Source organism: Triticum urartu, chromosome 3A, assembly GCF_056163025.1.
Source record: "Triticum urartu cultivar PI428250 chromosome 3A, HENAU_Tu73, whole genome shotgun sequence".
NCBI classification, from domain to species: domain Eukaryota; kingdom Viridiplantae; phylum Streptophyta; class Magnoliopsida; order Poales; family Poaceae; genus Triticum; species Triticum urartu.
Genome location: NC_141875.1, coordinates 39,310,705 through 39,329,465, shown reverse-complemented (window position 1 = coordinate 39,329,465; position 18,761 = coordinate 39,310,705). Strand labels below are relative to the sequence as shown.

At 43.8% G+C, this 18,761-nt stretch overlaps 1 pseudogene; it reads left to right on the top strand.

Moving 5' to 3' along the window:
- The first annotated feature begins 10,144 nt into the window (after positions 1-10,144).
- On the top strand, positions 10,145-17,298 carry LOC147978299 (uncharacterized; annotated as a pseudogene).
- The last annotated feature ends 1,463 nt before the right edge of the window (positions 17,299-18,761 follow it).

Sequence of the window (18,761 nt, the reverse complement as noted above, 5' to 3'; positions counted from 1 at the left end):
CGCAACAGGATTCAGAGGCCGACGGTGGGTCGATTTGGAGGGCGGCGGCATGTCCACGTCGAGCTCGTCGGTGGCTTGCGAGGTAAGTGTGGCTCGTCGGTGGATCGATCTGGGGGGATTTCTATCCCAATTAGGGTTCATCAGATTGGGGATTTCCTGCATTTAGGTCGATGGTGTTGGGATTGTTCAGTTTCAATCCGAGTTCTACCTCCCCCATCCGTCATTCTCTGGGCTGGAGATGAGCACGACGCGGCGGTGCGCAGGGCACGGTCTCATCCCCGCTCGTCACGTCGCCTGGGGAGGTGCAAGCACGGGAAGAAGATTCTTAGGCTGCCCCCTAGATGTAAGGGAGTAACTCTCATTCCCACTCTGTCTGTCCTCTCATTTTGCTTTCATTATTTGCCAATTTTTTGTTGTATAATGTAAGATATAATTCTGCAGCTCCCTGATGAATGCGACTGGGTAGTTTGGATTGATCCCCCCCCCACAGATTGTGTTGCTCGTGCATTCGAGGAACTTCATGCTGGATTGGAGAAAAGCTGGCTAAAGTACCATCATTTGGAGAGGAGGTTGATGTACTTAACAGAGAAGAACAAGAAACTCAAGCTGAAGATCAAGAAGAGAAATGAACTTATACAAACATGGGGATTTCTCATAGTAATTTGCATTAGCATTTTGGCATCAGTTTTTCCTGAGTGGTTTAAGAATCCATACTAGCTGGATTATGGTCTGTAATGAAATGTAATGTATTGTTGTGTGATCTATCTTAATTAGAGCACATTGGAAATGAGTTTCATTTGGTGTAATGTGACAAGTTTTAACTGGAAATGAGTTTGCTATTTTGAGTATATTGTGTTCCATTTTGTACCAATGTAGTAATGTGACAAAACTTGACAGTGTAGTAGTAATGTGACAAAACTTGACAGCGCAGTAGTAATGTGACAAAACTTGACAGTGCAGTAGTAATGTGACAAAAATGACAGTTAGATGGGCACACTAGCAGCTGGACCAAACATAGGACATGATCACATTGAGACATAAGAGAGTTCACAACATTGTGCCACAACAAACTTCAAATCTAGCACATGACCTTACAGTTTTCACACCCACAACAAATTTTCACAGCATTACAAGTACTACCACAACTACTTGTTCTTCTTGCTCCTGGTATTGCAAGCTGGGTTTGAAGAGAGCCTAGAACTCCTCCTGGTGCTCACAGTTTTGCTCACAACCTTGTTTGGAGTAGAAGAACTGGTAGGATTATTGCTTCCAGTGACAGAACCTATAATCTCCTCTTCTGCAATTTTGAACTTCTTCTTAAGTGGTGACTGCCCCCTCTCAGCTGGTCTTTTGTAGTTCTTTCTTGGGCTGCAAAGTCACAAATAAATGGGAGAGGTCAGTTAGCAAAAATTGAAGAAGTTAGGAAATAACTTCAAAAATAAACCAAAAAAGTACCTGACTGCACTACTGACTGTTGTTGCATATGCAGAAGTTGCATTTGCATTAGCAGCATCTCCAGCACTTGCATTTGCATCTGCATTTGCATCATCTCCAACACTTGCATTTGCATCTGCATTTGCATCATCTCCAGCACTTGCATTTGCATCTGCATTTGCATCATCTCCAACAATTGCATTTGCATTTAGATCATCAGTAGCAGCATATGCCATAGTTTCATTAGTAGCAGTTGTTGCATCAGTAGCAACATCAGTTGCTTCATCATTTTTAGCCAGAGGTTCATCATTAGCATTATCAGCACCCCAATGTTCTTCCTCTCCAAATGCAGGGTCAATGGACTCTTTGCAGTGGCTGCCTTTGTGCCCATGTTTCCCACATCTTGAACACTTATTCTTTCTTCCTCCAAGTCCTTTTCCCTCTGATTTAGCCCTAATTCTTGTCTTCCTAGGTCTACCAGGTGGCCTATTTTGCAATGGAGCACTCAATTTAAATCCTGGGTCTACAACATCCCATTGTTGCTTGCCCTCCAGAAGTGGCAGATTATCAGCATAAGTAGCCTTGAATTTTGCCACAGAGAAATACTCATGAACATACTGATCAATCTCACTAACTGGACCTCTCATTGAAGTGATAAAGTACAATGCATGTATGCATGGTTGTCCTGTTAGTTGCCACTTTCTACAACTACAAGTATGTGTTTGCAAATTAACAGGATATCTCCACTCTCTTTTTTCCTTGTCAATTGCAGTAATCTCTGCCTCAAATGTGCTTCTTTTCACTATGGACATATCAAGGTCTTTTGATTTTGCATGAAGCATAATCATGATTTTTGGGATTATGATGTGCCCATTGTATGTCCTAGCTGCAATCTGCTGTCTCAAGTCAAACTTTTCCATTATGAACTGCCTAATTTTGTCAAGCAAGTCCACAATGTGTATCCCCTTCCACTTCTTAATTTTGGAATTGAATTACTCAGCTAAATCCTGTGTTCCGTGCTTTTGTACCAGCAGGAACTAGAATAGTTGTTTCCATTCTACAATCCAAACATATATAGTCCACCCTACGAATGACAGTGAAAAACAGAAAAAAAAATTGAACCAAATGAGCACTACGCACGCAACACTAGGAATCAAATCGAACTACAATACGTATAGCAGGCTTCAGATCTGAAAGTACTGCACTTACCCCTTCGGATTTGTGCTCCCTTCATGGCCACCGCCGACGCCGCAACCACCGTCGACCTCCATCCACAGCGGTTGGCCTCCGAATCACAACACAGCTCACATAAAGAGTCAGGTCCACCGAATCTCCATCGTGCCCGCCATTGATCTGGAGTTTTCTATGGTGGGGATCGAAGCCGCTAGGGTTCGAGTGAGGGGGCGATTTGGGGGAGAGAGCTAGGGTTAGGGTCGAGGTTGAAGAAGAGCAGAGAGAGAGAGAGAGTGAAGCGAATAGGTAAGAGAGGGCCCACATGTAAGAAAGAGGGGCAAATATGTCAAACTGACGGCAAGTTAGCGGTCAAACAGCCTTGACTGGACGGAAACGGAGCGGAGGGGCATTTCTATAAGTGGCACTGACGGCAGAGGGGCAAAACTGAGCATACCCGAAAACTAGGGGCAAAACTGAGTAGTGGGTTCGAGTTAGGGGCACAGATGTAAATGTCCCTTTATTCTACCGTTCTCTCTGCTTGGAGCCTTGGATGGCAGCCCAACTGAAGGAAGAATTTAATCAGTTTGTACTAATAATTACTAGTAACGTGTACGTGCAACGCACGTCTAGATTAACATAAAATTATTCAAGGATGACGGTCATCTAAATATTGCATGTCGTGAATAACAAAAATCGTCTAAATTATTGCATGTCGTGAAATAACAAAAATCATTGTTGATTCAAATTGTAAGTCATGTACACGACATGTACATATGAACTAATGTAAACTTAGTTAAATCTATAACAAGCACAAACGATCGGATTGTGGCATGTCACGGAACAACAAAGTTTTTAATTGTAATACCACAAACTTTGTAATTTACTTTATACTAATAAGTACTATAAATACCCTTTCCCAGACAAGATGCATTACCAGCTACATATATGAAGGTGTGCGTATTCAAACTATTTTTGCCTCAGTAAAGGATAGACTGAGTGCTAAGTTTCCACACCAGGACCTCTTGAGACAAGTGGGGAGTATTTCACCCACTCGAATACATTCCCGAAAAGGTATCAAGCTGCTCACTCAAAAAACCTAAATTCATTCACAAAAGGCATCCGTAAGCACTTGGATACATGTAGTGCGGAAACAAGGTAGATAACAAAGTTAGTAGATCTTGGACTTCTTTGCACTTCATTTGCACATTGATATGATTACAGTAGTAACAAAGGGGAGAATATAGATATCAAGTAGATCTTGTTGCAGTTGATAGTACAATACTATTTATTCCCAGCAATTAAATCTCATTGTACATCAATTGCTCACCCATGGTAAAAAGGAAGCATCACTGATTTATGATCACTACAAAGTAGTCTAATTTAATTAGAAACCACATGCATTTAGCCAAAGTATCTCTGGTTAAATATTCAAACAATGAAATAAATCACTTGCAAGAAATAAATATGTGCTCTTAGAGATTCTAGAACTGTGTTCCTGGAGCTCTTTGAGGTAATCAGTCTTTTTGTAATCTAAAACATGAACATGTGGATGGTAAAAAAACTTTGCATTAAATATGTGCATGATCATAAATACAAGTGTTTCCGGTTGTAACCTGAAGGCATCCAGCTCAATTGTAAATGTTAATCCTGAAACCGAATCTAGTCGTTTGCCCTTGATAACCTGCACATTCTCTTGTTAAGTTGTTAGCACTAAAGATGACATGAACCTGAACATATATGAGCTGCTAAAAGACATATTCACATGGCCATCGACCAACAGTAATGCAGTATACATGGTGCATGTATAGGGTATTACTATCCTTCCTCTACCATGTGGCATCTGCGGACCAGGAGGCGACTTTGACACCACCAGATGCTCAGCACTGTGATTCGATGGAAGAGTGTCGATTGGATGCCCACCGTCCCGTTTCTCACCATGGTAATGCATGGCCCCAGCCACAACCTCTTCCCCCATGTCCTCGGCCTCTCCATTGCATCATTCCAGCTTTGTCATAGAAACCATCCTCACCCTATATAAGAGACACACCATTAGATAGATACCTACCGCATCTTCTTCTTCATATTCTTCAAGATCAACTTCATCCGCAACCTCCTCATCTCCACCTTTTCTTCCTTGACCAATCCCATGTTTCTAGTGGCCAGTAACAAATTAAATGTGAAAAAAAGGATCCCCTACAATGAAGCATGCGATATAATGGTGATATTAAAAAAGTCTTGTGGGAACAGTCTGTCCTCTAAATGTAATCTTCACTAAGCACTTAAGCAGGCTTGTACTCGTCAATAAAAAATGACAAATAGATGTAGCCAAAATAGTAAGATGGAGAAGGAATACATAGGAGAATTTTGTGTGCATTATGCTCAGAATCAATCTATGATTACTTCAAATTTTGCATAAAACATGGCATGACCAATAAAAAAAGATATTGAATTGGCCAGGATTCATTAAGGTGCCAGGAGCGAACAAACTCTCCATGTCACTGATCACGTGTTGATCGATCCAAAATTTCAGAAAATTCAATACAAGAGGTAATTGAGCATACACAGAAGGTCCATTTACATATTTCATCAAATGGTATGTACTTATATCTTTACTGATTCGTAATTGAGCATACACAGAGGGTGTCACCGGCAAGCTCATGTGACCTCGATTTAGATCCTCTACTCAAACATACTGAACAGAGAGGTTAGAAAGACAGATTGGGTGCAGAGGGTGCAGTTGGTCCTGCCGCCGCCCACGCCCTTATGCCGGCACCGCCGCAACGCCTTGCTGCAGCTTGAGAGGGACAGGAGAGTAGAGAGGGAAGAAGGAACATAGAGAGGGAGAGGGAGAGAAGTACCCTCGTCTGAAGAGCCTTCTCGTCACTACGCTCGTCGGCGTCAAACGGCCCCACCCCGTCATCGTTCTTCCACGTCTCCACCGCAGAACCCTTGCGCACGCAGCAACACCGCGTGGGCATCAAGCGTCTGGTGGAGCAAGCGGCGGAGGCTGCGGGGAGGGAGCGCGGCGACCCGTGCAAGATGGAGCGGCTGCGGCGGCGGCATGCGGGAGGCTAGGAGGGCCAACGCGAAGGGCGCCCGTGAGGCTGTCCCGGGGGCAGTTCGGGAGAAGATTGGCTGTTACGTGATTGTAGGGATTTGTTTCCTTTTTTAAAGTTTTGTTTCCTTTCTTTTTGGATATTTGGAATCGCTAGAGATGGTGGCAGAGTTTTCGTCCGACGCCTAAAATTGCTAAACGCACACTCAAGGAGGATAAGTTGTTAATCCTGACGGTTAGATTTAGATTGATATGAGTGGGCCTGATCTAAGGCTCTAATTGTTTCGGTTTGTTTTGTGCGCATTAGATGGGGTGCACTTAGCGATGAATATGTTTGCTTGTTTAATAGTAGTATAGAAGAGATGGTACTACGATTCAATTTTAACTAATAAGTAGTAAGTGTCAAATCAACTATTACCACGACACAATATTTTTCTTCCTATACAGCGATCAACACGGCTCGGTACATATTATTTCTATAGAATCGAAAAGGTGTAATAATTTTCAAGGATGTCATTTGTTACTCCCTCTGTCTCTTAAGGACGAAGGGAGTATTTATAGCACTGGTTTGATTTTCTTTACACCTAACACGAATTGTCAAGAAAATCAAATTGTATTTCTTCCTCCCTTTTCTTCGAGGTAATGCATGATGATGGTTGACCAAGTCAAAATGGATATTTAAATTCTCCTGGCCGAAGAGAAGAGTTGACAAGTCTGGCCATATTTTCTTTTGAGAGAGTGATGACCCACAAATATAGGGGGTCTGTCGTAGTCCTTTCGATAAGTAAGAGCGTCGAACCCAACAAGGAGCAGAAGGAAATGATAAGCGGTTTTCAGCAAGGTATTCTCTGCAAGCACTAAAATTATAGGTAACAGATAGTTTTGTGATAAAATAATTGGTAACGAGCAACAAGTAACAAAAGTAAATAAAGTGCAGCAAGCTGGCCCAATCCTTTTTGTAGCGAAGGACAATCCTGAAAAACTCGTATATGATGTAAAGCGCTCCCGAGGACACATGGGAATATCGTCAAGCTAGTTTTCATCACGTTCATATGATTCGCGTTCGGTACTTTGATAATTTAGTATGTAGGTGGACCGGTGCTTGGGTGCTGTCCTTACTTGGACAAGCATTCCACTTATGATTAACCTATATTACAAACATCCGCAACTACAACAAAAGTATTAAGGTAAACCTAACCATAACATGAAAAATATAGATCCAAATCAGCCCCTTTCGAAGCAACGCATAAAATAGGGTTTAAGCTTCTGTCACTCTAGCAACTCATCATCTACTTATTATTTTCCAATGCCTTCCTCTAGGCCCAAATAATGGTGAAGTGTCATGTAGTCGACGTTCACATAACATCACTAGAGGAGAGACAACATACATCTCATCAAAATATCGAACGAATACCAAATTCACATGACTACTAATAGCAAGACTTCTCTCATGTCCTCAGGAACAAACGTAACTACTCACAAAGCATATTCATGTTCATAATCAGAGGGATATTAATATGCATATAGGATCTGAACATATGATCTTTCACCAAATAAACCAACTAGCATCAACTACAAGGAGTAATTAACACTATTAGCAACCCACAGGTACCAATCCCAGACTTGGAGACAAGAATTGAATACAAGAGATGAACTAGGGTTTTGAGATGAGATGGTGCTGGTGAAGATGTTGATGGAGATTGACCCCCTCCCGATGAGAGCATCGTTGGTGATGACGATGGCGATGATTTCCCCTTCCCGGAGGGAAGTTTCTCCGGCAGAACAGCTCCGCCAGAGCCCTAGATTGGTTCCGCCAAGGTTCCGCCTCGTGGCGGTGGAGTCTCGTCCGGAAATATGGCTTATGATTTTTTCCTCATCGAAAGACTCCATATAGTAGAAGATGGTCATCGGAGGGCCACCAGGGGGCCCATGAGGTAAGGGGCGCGCTCAGGGGGTAGGGCGCGCCCCCACCCTCGTGGGCAGGGTGTGGCCCCCTGGTGAACTTCTTGCGCTCAGTATTTTTTATATATTCTGAAAATGACTTCCGTGAAGTTTCAGGACTTTTGGAGCTGTGCAGAATAGGTCTCTAATATTTGCTCCTTTTCCAGCCCAAATCCCAACTGTCGACATTCTCCCTCTTTATGTAAACCTTGTAAAATAAGAGAGAATAGGCATAAGTATTGTGACATAATGTGTAATAACAACCCATAATGCAATAAATATCGATATAAAAGCATGATGCAAAAATGGACGTATCAGGGAGACAAGCCCAACCATGTAAAAAAGCACAAGATAAAACAAAAATCTAACTTGAGATATTACTTTGGTAAGCTGAAATTACCTGGATTTGGTACTCAAAAGTAAAAGGTAACTATGTTTAACTTCTACATTGGTTTCAAAAGGAAAAATAAATGAAAACTAAACAAGAACCTCACTCCACCCTTAGGCTTTTTAAGGATGTATGTGTAGTTAGTGAGTAATTAAAATATTTATTTTTTAGTTATTTATAATGAGAATCGGGTTATAAAGAATAAAAAAATAAGCTAAAAACCGGAGTGGATTTTAGAATGTTATAATGCAAAGGCCGTGTGTTGCTCATGATGCTTTGTATCTACTTGATGATATATTTTAAGTTAAGTTAATAAAAGTGCCCTTTATCGGGAAAAAAAGAATGTCATTATATGCAAGAATTTTGTGGCTTGCTGTCAGGTTCCAAAACACATAAAGAGGATGACAGGTTTCAACATCAACAAAGTTTTAATGCTTTGGTCGAGTTTGAAGATGAGTTTCAATAACTTTCAGAAATTTATTAGTATTCCATGAGTCTTAAAAGGCGGAGGTAAAGACGGCCATCTTCCCGACAAGTTTCGGCATTTTGTATTTCAAACTTAATTGGCACAACTTTAAAAACAAGGCTAATCAATAGAACTTATTGGCAAATGAACAAAATTGTACAAGTTCCCAAGTTTCCTAAGCTCTCCCATCATTTTTTTTCATAGAAACTCTTTCTCAAACAACTCTAGCCTTCTTATCCATCTGTAGGCTCATGTCATCGCAACACCGGCAATAACACAAGATATGTAACATGCTATAGAGCAGGATTCAGAAAATGTCACAATAGAAAGATTTGTATGTTTTTCTCTGCAGAATCTGCCTACGTGATGATAAAAGATAATTACCCATAGTTGTGTCGGTGGCTGAACCATGCGAATATCTTGAAAGAACCATCGTTCAGTATAATTCTAGCATCATCATCAAAGAAGTACGGGATGCGTTTGTCGAGGCCATGATGCAAGTTATCGAGTAAATGCCCCAAAACCATGCTAGCAAATGATGATACATGGTGATTACATGATGCAATCACCTATAGTCTCCTAAATAGGATTTCAGGCCGCCTTCGTTCGAATTCTGGCTTGGGTCCCTTCAAGAAAGTCATCAACGATGATATCATGGAGTCGGTCCCGCCTGGCACGGCCGATGGTATGAGCGATCATAGTCATACACACATCATCTTCTCTTATGTGACATTCTGTGTGTGCCCAGTTAAACGGGATTGATCTTCACGACCATATACATGGCTTGGTTTCCCACCTAAATACGTCCATTTCTACAAAGAACAAAAAAAACAAGGAGATTAGCTATACTATGCATTTAATTAGTCATTAGTGGGCAAATCAAAGTGATAATCTCCAATATCTGAGAATATTCGGTCCAAACATAGGTAAAAATGAGAGAAAAATGCACTCATCAACTATACAAAACCAAATTGAGGTGGAGAGCTAGCAGCTAAACCGAGGATGCAAATAGTAACCCTTGCGAGCAAAGATAGAAAATATGCAATTGAAATAATGTCAATGTCTGGTGTGTATGTACCATACACAAATGTGGGGGCCTCACTGATCAAAGCACAGATGATAACGTTCTTAGGGCCACCCTAGTCCCCAAGACACCAAACAAGCTCAGTAAACATGTGTGTTTCTTTGATTTGAGATACATGCATTGAAAATGTAAATCATTGAATTTCAAGCATATTTAGACCCATTAAACACCCGAGGAAAGGAAAAGAACCCCTACCATCCTAGTCTACAGTTTCAATCATACGGGCGGCTAACTACAGAGCTTTGAGTTAACAGAAAAACAATGGGATATACCATTAAATGAGCGCTCTCCACGATGTAGTTCATGCCAAGGTTGTCCCATGGTATTTTCCGAGGCTCACCTGGATTGAAAATGACGTGTTATGTCTAAATATTTGAAATGATGGCTTGTACATGTAACTGGATTCAGTACCCAATTCTTTGAAAGACGGTAGTACTAACAATCTTTCAGTCCAAAAAACCATGTCTCATAATGCTCCTCGCTGCAGCAGATGCAGGAACTGAAAGAAAAAATGGACGAGCCATCGAGTGAATGGGGGCCCAACACCACTTTGACTGTCGAGGCCCACTGCTACCAGTACGACTACGAGTGAACTGAACCCGCTGCTACCACTACGAGTGTTTCCTCTGGCTGGCTGGCTGGCTAGGTTTCCTCGCCGCAGACTAGTCGGGGGCCAAGCAGCGAGAGAGTTTTTTTCCCCTAGGTCTCGCGACTAGGGTTTGCTTGTCCTCCGGGGGCGCCGCCACCGAGAGTAGCCATTGTCGTCGGGTGTAATCCGGCGAGTCCGTTCCTGCTAACCTGCTGCCTGCTTCCCCCTGTCCCTAGTTGGGTGCACGCAGTTAGGGCTTCAAGGTTGGAGAGTCCCAGCCATGGCGGAGATTGGTTCTGGGAGTGGATCGGGAGATCGTATCCCTGAAGAAGCGGCAACACTGTTGGAGAGATTGAACCTCCAGGATGAGGAGGTGGATGATCTAGTCTGGGAAGATGAAGCTGACGTTGAGGAAATTAAGCCAAAGTGGCTAGCCCTAGGGCGGCTGTTGACAACCAAAAGCTTCAGTCAGAGCGCGTTGATTGCGGACATGAAGGCGGCCTGGAACGCAGCGCATCAGGTGGTTTGGAGGAGAATCAATACAAATCTGTTTTCAATTCAATTCAACTGCCTGGGGACTGGAACAAAGAGATGCATCAAGGGCCATGGGATTTTAAGGGCTCGACCCTGCTTTTGACGGAGTATGATGGGTTTGATAATCTGAAGAAGGTGAAACTAGATAAGCTGGAGACGTGGTGTCAGATCCATAAACTGCCCGATGGTGTCCTGAGGAGCCCATCGGCGTTGAGAAGCTTGGCCAGCAGAATTGGTGAAGTTCAGGAGGTACAAGTGACACTGCCCAATGGATTCGTAGGTGAGTTTATTCGTGCCAGGGTGAAACTGGATGTTAACAAAAAGCTTACCAGGGCGGTAGGAATAACTAGAGCAGGGAAGACTGATAAATATCTTGTTAAGTTTGAAAAGCTTCCAACCTTCTGTCATGCATGTGGGTTCATGGGGCACTGGTATGAGGAATGTGGTACAGGAGAGCATGACATAACAAAATTTGAATGGGGCCCTTTTATTTTAGCCTCAAGGAGGGGAAGAGGAGGAGGCCGCGGAGGCCGAGGAGGCACATGTAGAAGAACGGATAGGGGTGATGATGAGACGGAGGAAGGAGGAAGAGGGTCCGGGAGAGGATTTGGCAGAGGCAGAGGCCGCAACATGGAGGTGGATCCGAATCCCACATACCAGGGGAGTTGGAGATTTAATGCAGTGGGCCATACGGCAATGAGGGGTGCAAGGGAGGAGGATGAGAATATGATAAACCTAAGCACCACCACCCTGAGTCAGGATGTGAGAGGGATGAAGGTTGGAGAAACAGATCAGTCGTTGGCAACACACCAGGCAAGTAATGCCAAAGGGATGGAACATGCTGAGAACATAGTAGGGGTGGGAATCTGTTTGGGAAAAAGAACAGCGGAGGATTCGACGGCGGCAGGGGCAGAAAATTTAGCCATGGTACCGGTGGGCAATACTACGAAATCGGTAGTATCAAACTTAGTACATCGCTATGAAGGAGAGGATAAAGAACCTTGTAACTCGGAGAATCAAGCAACTACCCCCCAGAAGAGTGCCAACAGGAAGAAGCTCAAAGGAGTGAATGGAGAAGTGATGAGTCACATAGAGGAGATGGAGCAGGAAACAGATAAGAGATCGGCGGCCCCTTTCGAAGGGGACCGCCGGGAGCAATGAAACTGTTAAGTTGGAACTGTTGGGGGCTTGGGAACGCCCCGACAGTTCGTGCTTTGCTGGACGTCCAGCGAAGTTGTAGCCCAGATGTGATGTTTTTGTCGGAGACACACCTAGAAAGCTATCCGGCTGAATGTTTGAGGAGAAGACTGAAAATGGATCATGAAATAGTTTGTCCAGGTGATAGTAGAAAGAGAGGCCTGTTGATGCTATGGAAAAAGGAAATAAAGATACTCCCACTAAAGTTAGACCCGATGTTCATTGACATACAAGTGGAAGATGAAAGTCATTCAGTGTGGAGGTGTACGGGGATGTACGGTGAATTCAGATGGGCGCACAAACATGAAACATGGGAGAGAATGCGCCGGCTGCACCAGGACAACAATTTGCCGTGGCTACTGATTGGGGACCTGAATGAAATACAGTTCTTGTCTGAAAAGGAAGGAGGAAAACCGAGACCGCCGCAATACATGCAGGCCTTCCAGTCGGCGATTGACGATTGTGAATTGCGGGACATGGGTTTTAAAGGCGATCGGTTCACGTGGCAGAGGGGAGGAATCAGAGATAGGTTGGACAGAGGGCTAATCAACGCCAGATGGGAAGCTTTGTACCCATCGGCGGCACTGCAAAACCTGCTATATAATCATTCAGACCACCGTCCAATTTTGGTTGATACAGAATACTATGCTCTTGCGTACGGTGGTGGAGAACGGACAAAGCGTTTTGAAGCAAGATGGTTAAGGGAAAGAGATTTTCCGGAGCTAGTACAAGAGGCATGGCATGCAGCAAATTTGAATCCGAACCTTACAACCATCCAGGAGAAACTAAACAATATGCATACCTCGTTTCATGATTGGGATCAAAGGGTGCTGAAGAAACCAAAGAAGAGACTCCGGAAAGTGCAAAGAGAGCTTGAGGAAGTCATGACTGGGCCAATGGATGCTGCTAGTGAGGAGAAAAGGAAGGAGATCTTAGAGCTCATTGAATTCTTGCTTGAGTTAGAAGAAATTCATTACATGCAATGATCAAGAGCGGGATGGCTGAAACATGGAGACCGCAACACGGGGTTTTTCCAAGCCTATGCAAGTGCTAGGCATAAAAAGAATATGATTAAGAAGCTCAAGGATGAAAATGGTAATATTCTGGAAGGTATGGACGTCCTGAAGCCACATATTAAAGGCTATTTTAACAACCTGTTTACATCCGAGGTTAATTTTGTAGACCCTGCTGTTATAAATAAAGTGCAAAATAAAGTGACAGATCAAATGAATGATATGTTAATGCCCCTTATACTGCTAACGATGTGCGAAAAGCTGTTTTCAGTATTGGGGATCTTAAAGCCCCCAGGCCGGATGGCCTCCATGCCATTTTCTTCAAAAATATTGGGGCATTCTGGGAGATGAGATAACCCAAGAAGTTCTGTTTGCTATTAACAGAAGGCAGATTCCAGAGGAATGGAATGATACGTCTATTGTGCTGATTCCCAAAGTTGATTCTCCTGAATTAATCACGCAATATAGACCTATAAGCTTATGCAATGTGCTTTATAAAATCATTTCCAAGATGTTGGCTGGTAGACTGAAGGGTATCCTACCTGAGATCATATCACCTTCTCAGAGTGCTTTTGTCCCTGGGAGACTTATCACGGATAATGTCTTGATTGCCTATGAATGTGTCCAGAAAATCAAGAATAAGAGGGCAGGGGCGGCTGGTCTGTGTGCAGTCAAATTAGATATGCATAAAGCCTATGATCGAGTGGAATAGATCTTCCTTAGGAGAATGATGGAGAAACTGGGGTTTAACACACAATGGATAGATATGATCATGGCGTGTGTCTCTTCGGTAAGATACAAGGTGAGGGTAAATTCTCAAGAAACTGAAATATTTATACCCTCAAGGGGGGTTAGACAAGGGGATCCCCTTTCTCCCTATTTGTTCCTTCTATGTGCAGAAGGATTATCCAGCATGTTGCAGTACGAAGAAGAAGTTGGTGGCATGGATGGGATTAGTGTGTGTAGAAATGCACCATCAGTATCACACCTATTATTTGCTGATGATTCACTAATTCTCATGAGAGCAGATGTGTTAAATGCAACTTCCTTTCAACAAGTTCTGGATGCCTATTGTGCAAGTTCCGGACAGATGGTGAGCCTGGCTAAATCAAGCATATATTTCAGCCCTAATACCAGTGAGGTAACAAAAGCAGAAATTGGTCAAATACTTCATATTGATACAGAAACTTTGTCAGACAAATACCTGGGACTTCCAGCTATTGTGGGGGCAGATAAGAGTGATTGCTTCAGGCATTTTGTTGAAAGGATAAAGAAAAGAATATTAGGGTAGATGGAAAAACAACTCTCTGTTGGGGGCAAAGAGATTTTACTGAAGGCTGTTGCACAAGCAATACCAGTATTTGCTATGTCAGTTTTCTGTATTCCAAAGGGGATTTGTAAAGAGATTACGGACATCATAGCTCAGTTTTGGTGGGGAGACGATGAGGATCACAAAAGGATGCATTGGATGGCATGGTGGAAACTTTGCATCCCGAAAAGTGAAGGTGGTATGGGATTTCGAGATCTATACTCATTTAACTTAGCAATGCTTGCAAAGCAATGCTGGAGGATTATGACAGAGCCGGAGTCCCTAATGGCCCGCATGCTGAAAGCTAAATACTTCCCTAATGGGAGTATCCTAGAAGCTACCCCGAAAAACAGGTATTCCTTCACATGGCAGAGTATACTGAAAGGGTTAGAAACTTTCAGAAGAGGATATATTTGGAGAATTGGTATGGGGGAACATGTGAATATCTGGAACGATCCATGGATCCCTACCAGCGCAGACAGGAAAGTGATCACCCCTCGTAACCAAACACTCCTTACAAGAGTTTGTGACTCGATGGATCCGGTGAATGGAACTTGGGATGAGGAATTACTAAGAGATATATTTTGGGCAGTGGATGTACGAAGGATTATGCAAACCCCATTATACCCACAAGCCTTCGAAGATTTCATTGCTTGGCAACCTAACCGAACAGGGATTTTCTCTGTCAAAACGGCTTACCATCTTTAGTGGAATCATACTTTCAGGGCGCATGCAAACAGGGTAGAGAGCCCAACTGGATCCGCACCCTTAGATACTTGGAATACACTATGGAAACTTCATGTGCCACGTAAAGTTCAAATCTTTGGTTGGAGAATATTGCGAGGGATCATCCCACTAAAATCAACCCTAATGAACCGGCATGTAGGCTCAGATGGGGCCTGCCCGATTTGCCATCAGGGTGCGGAGGATATTAAACACCTGTTGTTCTTATGCACTAATGCAAAGGAGCTGTGGAGACGACTGGGTATGATGGATGTTATCGAACACTCAGCTGTGGTTGATCGGTCGGGGTCTGTTATTGTTGAACATATTCTATCTCTACCGGAGAATCAACTATCCATACACCCTAATGTCGAGCTTAAGCAAGGTCTGATGGTGGGGGCATGGTATTTGTGGTGGATAAGGAGGCAGATTACTCATAATGAACAGGTTCCGCCAACATGGAGATGGCCGGTTTCAGTCCTTTCTATAATACGCAATTTTGCAACAATACATGCAGGTCCCTTGAGCATGCCTGAAGTGAAATGGACAAAACCAAGCCCAGGTTCCGTTAAAATGAATGTTGATGCGGCTTTCTTCCCAGATGAAGGGATGGGAGCTACCTCGGTAGTCCTACGAGATGTAAGGGGAACTTTTATTGTGGCCCAATGCAAGTTCCTCCCAGTGGCAGTAGATGCGATTACATCAGAAGCCATGGCCATGAGGGACGGATTGGCATTTGCTAATTCATTGGGATTTAGCTGTCTGGAGGCGGAATCTGACTCTTTACAAGTTATCAATTTCTGTTCGGGTCAAACAAGATGGTGGGATGAAGCAGCAGCGCTCTTTGCAGAATGTGTGGATTTAAGTACTTCGATCGGGAAGGTCATCTACAAGCACTGTTTACGTTCTTGTAACCGTGTAGCTCATGTGCTAGCAATTTTCAGTTATTGTAATAAGGTTTCTTCTGTTTGGTTGCATGAGCCTCCTGATTTTTTGATTAGGGAGCTAGTAAACGATGTAAACATTATCCATGATTAATAAAGCTAGCCATGATGGCCTTTCCTAAAAAAAAGGTTTCCTCGCCGCCGAAATGAACACGACGAGCGAGGACGCCACCCGCCGCCGCTGCTGCTCCCAAACCCACGCGAGTGACGAGGCCGATGGAGTGACCCGCCGCCGCAGCCCGCGCCTCCACCCCCAGGTTCACCCGAGCGAGGAAGCAGTCGGAGTGGCTCGCCGCCGCAGCACGCGCCCCCGTTCCCAGATCCGCGCGACTGGCGAGGGCGCCGGAGTGATCCGCCGCAGCTTCCTGGCTGCGCTGGCCTCGCCGATTGAAGACGAAGACCTCCCGAGGGAGATCCTCCTTCGTCTCCCGCCGCAGCCCTCCTCGCTCGTCCGGGCCTCCGCGGTCTGCAAGCAGTAGCGATGCGCCGCCATCGACCCCAAGTTTCTCCGCCGCTTCCGCCTCCACCACCGGAAGCCGCCCCTCCTCGGGCTCTTCCACCGACGCAAGGATGATATCGTCTTCACCCCCATCATGGACCGCCCCGACCGAATCCCTCCAAAGCGTTTTGACCTGCATCAGCATCTCGGCAGCCACGACATGGGGGCGGTCGAACTTCTCGATTGCCGCCATGGCCGCATCCTTCTCACAGACAAACGGCGGGATGAGCTCATCCTATGCGACCCTATCATCGGTGAGCAGCGCCTCATGGCTGTTCCGCCAGAGTTCGTAAGAAAATGCTTCAACGGGACTGTGCTATGCGCTGCCATCGACCATGACCACATGCATGAAAGCTGCCACTCGAGCCCCTTCAAGGTGGTGTTGACCTCCTATCTCGGATCAGATAATCAACTTATCGTGTCTGTTTACTCCTCTGAGACTGGCGTCTGGGGTGATATCATTTCAACAACCGCTTCATATCATCTTTTTGATTATGATACCCCTGGGTAGTTTGTTGATAATGCACTTTACTGGTCGCGGGATACTATAGGTGATGGCATGCTTAAGTTTGATTTGGATGAGCAGAGCCTAGCTGTGATCAAGGGGCCTCTTGTTACAAATGATTTTAACCATGGTAGTCGTTGCATCATCCAGGCAGAGGATGGCGCGCTTGGCTTCGCCATATTGTCTTACCCTCACTTACAAATGTGGCAGAGGAATATCATTTGCCATGGTGTTGCCACATGGGTGCTATGGAAGACCATTGACATGCGGACAATTCTTGGGCTCCCTAAACAGATTCAAGGAAAGAGGGCACTTATAAGACATATACTGGGATGCTTCAAGGATTGCGATGAAATACTTGTATCTGTGGATCGTGGTGCCTATATGGTTCAACTCAAGTTGATGAAGTCCAGGAAACTTTGTGAAAACAGTTATTTACATTAGTAGAAAACGGAGCTTTAAAACCGGTTCGTAAGGGCCTTTAGCGCCGGTTCCATAACCGGCACTAATTGGTGGGCACTAAAGGCCCCACCCCTTTAGTACCGGTTCGGCACGAACCGGTGCTAAAGTGCCACCACGTGGCGTGAGCTCGCGCCCTGGTATGGGGGACCTTTAGTACCGGTTGGTAACACCAACCGGTACTAAAGGTTTTTTTTTGAATTTTTTTTGAAAATTTTGGAATTTTTTTTGATTTTTAATTTTTTTTGAATTATTTGGTGATTTAGTCTCTAATCACCTCTCTTAACTGCTCAAGTGTGGATCACTCATTCCAAATCATCTAACTTCCCGACCGATCACCCATCCCTCTCACTATTCCAGCCCGAGCACGCTTAACTTTCGGGTTCTATTCTCCTTCATTTCCAAGTCTGCACTTGTTGTTTTCCTGACAGTAGTAAGATGCCAATCCTATTAACCCTCAGGAGTTTAGCTTGAGCATGAAGTCACACATTTCACTGTTTGAGTTTGAAACTATTATTCTAAAAAACAGTAATTATTTAGTAACACTAATATTTCTTGAATAAGTTTGACCATAGTTTGACCACAGTTTGACCATAGTTTGACCATAGTTTGACCAGATTTGACCAAACTTCAAAAAATTGAAATAATTATTTAGTAACAGTAATATTCTTGAATAATTATGTAGTAACATTAATACTTCTTGAATAAGTAGTTTGACCAGATTTAACAAATTTTTTTTTAAAAAAACTTAAATTTGACCATATCTTTTTTTCCTTTTGGAATTTGAGGATTCTAAAAAATTGCAAACAGGCCATAGGCGGTCTCCATCGGATGCGGATTTTCGTGCTGAATTTTTTGATATATTATACGTTTTTTCCGACATCATATGCAAAAGTTATAGCCATTTTACATTTTCCCTACACTTTTTGCAAAACATGTCCAAATTTAAGTTTTCAAATTTTCCTAACTAGTAGATGTAGTAATATAACTACCTCTCGAAGGATTTTATTTTTTGAAGTTTTTATCATTTTCTTTTGATTTTTTCAGAACTGAAATGGCGACACACGGGGGGGGGGGGGGGGGTAGAGTTTGAAAATTGCCCTATACTGCCGGTTTGTGTCACAAACCGGTACTATAGGTCAGACCCCTTTAGTACCGGTTCGTGGCACAAACCGGTACTAAAGGTTAGCCCTTTAGTACCGGTTTGTGACATGAACCGGTACTAAAGGTGATCGTGGGGCCCCGGCCTGACGCCAACCTGCCATCACCCCTTTAGTACCGGTTCGTGGCACAAACCGGTACTAAAGGTTCAACACGAACCGGCATTAATGCATAGCCGTTCGAACCGGCACTAATGGTACCATTAGTGCCGGCTCAAATTCGAACCGGCACTAATGTGCTTCACGTTTGACCCTTTTTCTACTAGCGTTAACTCGCTATCATTCTTT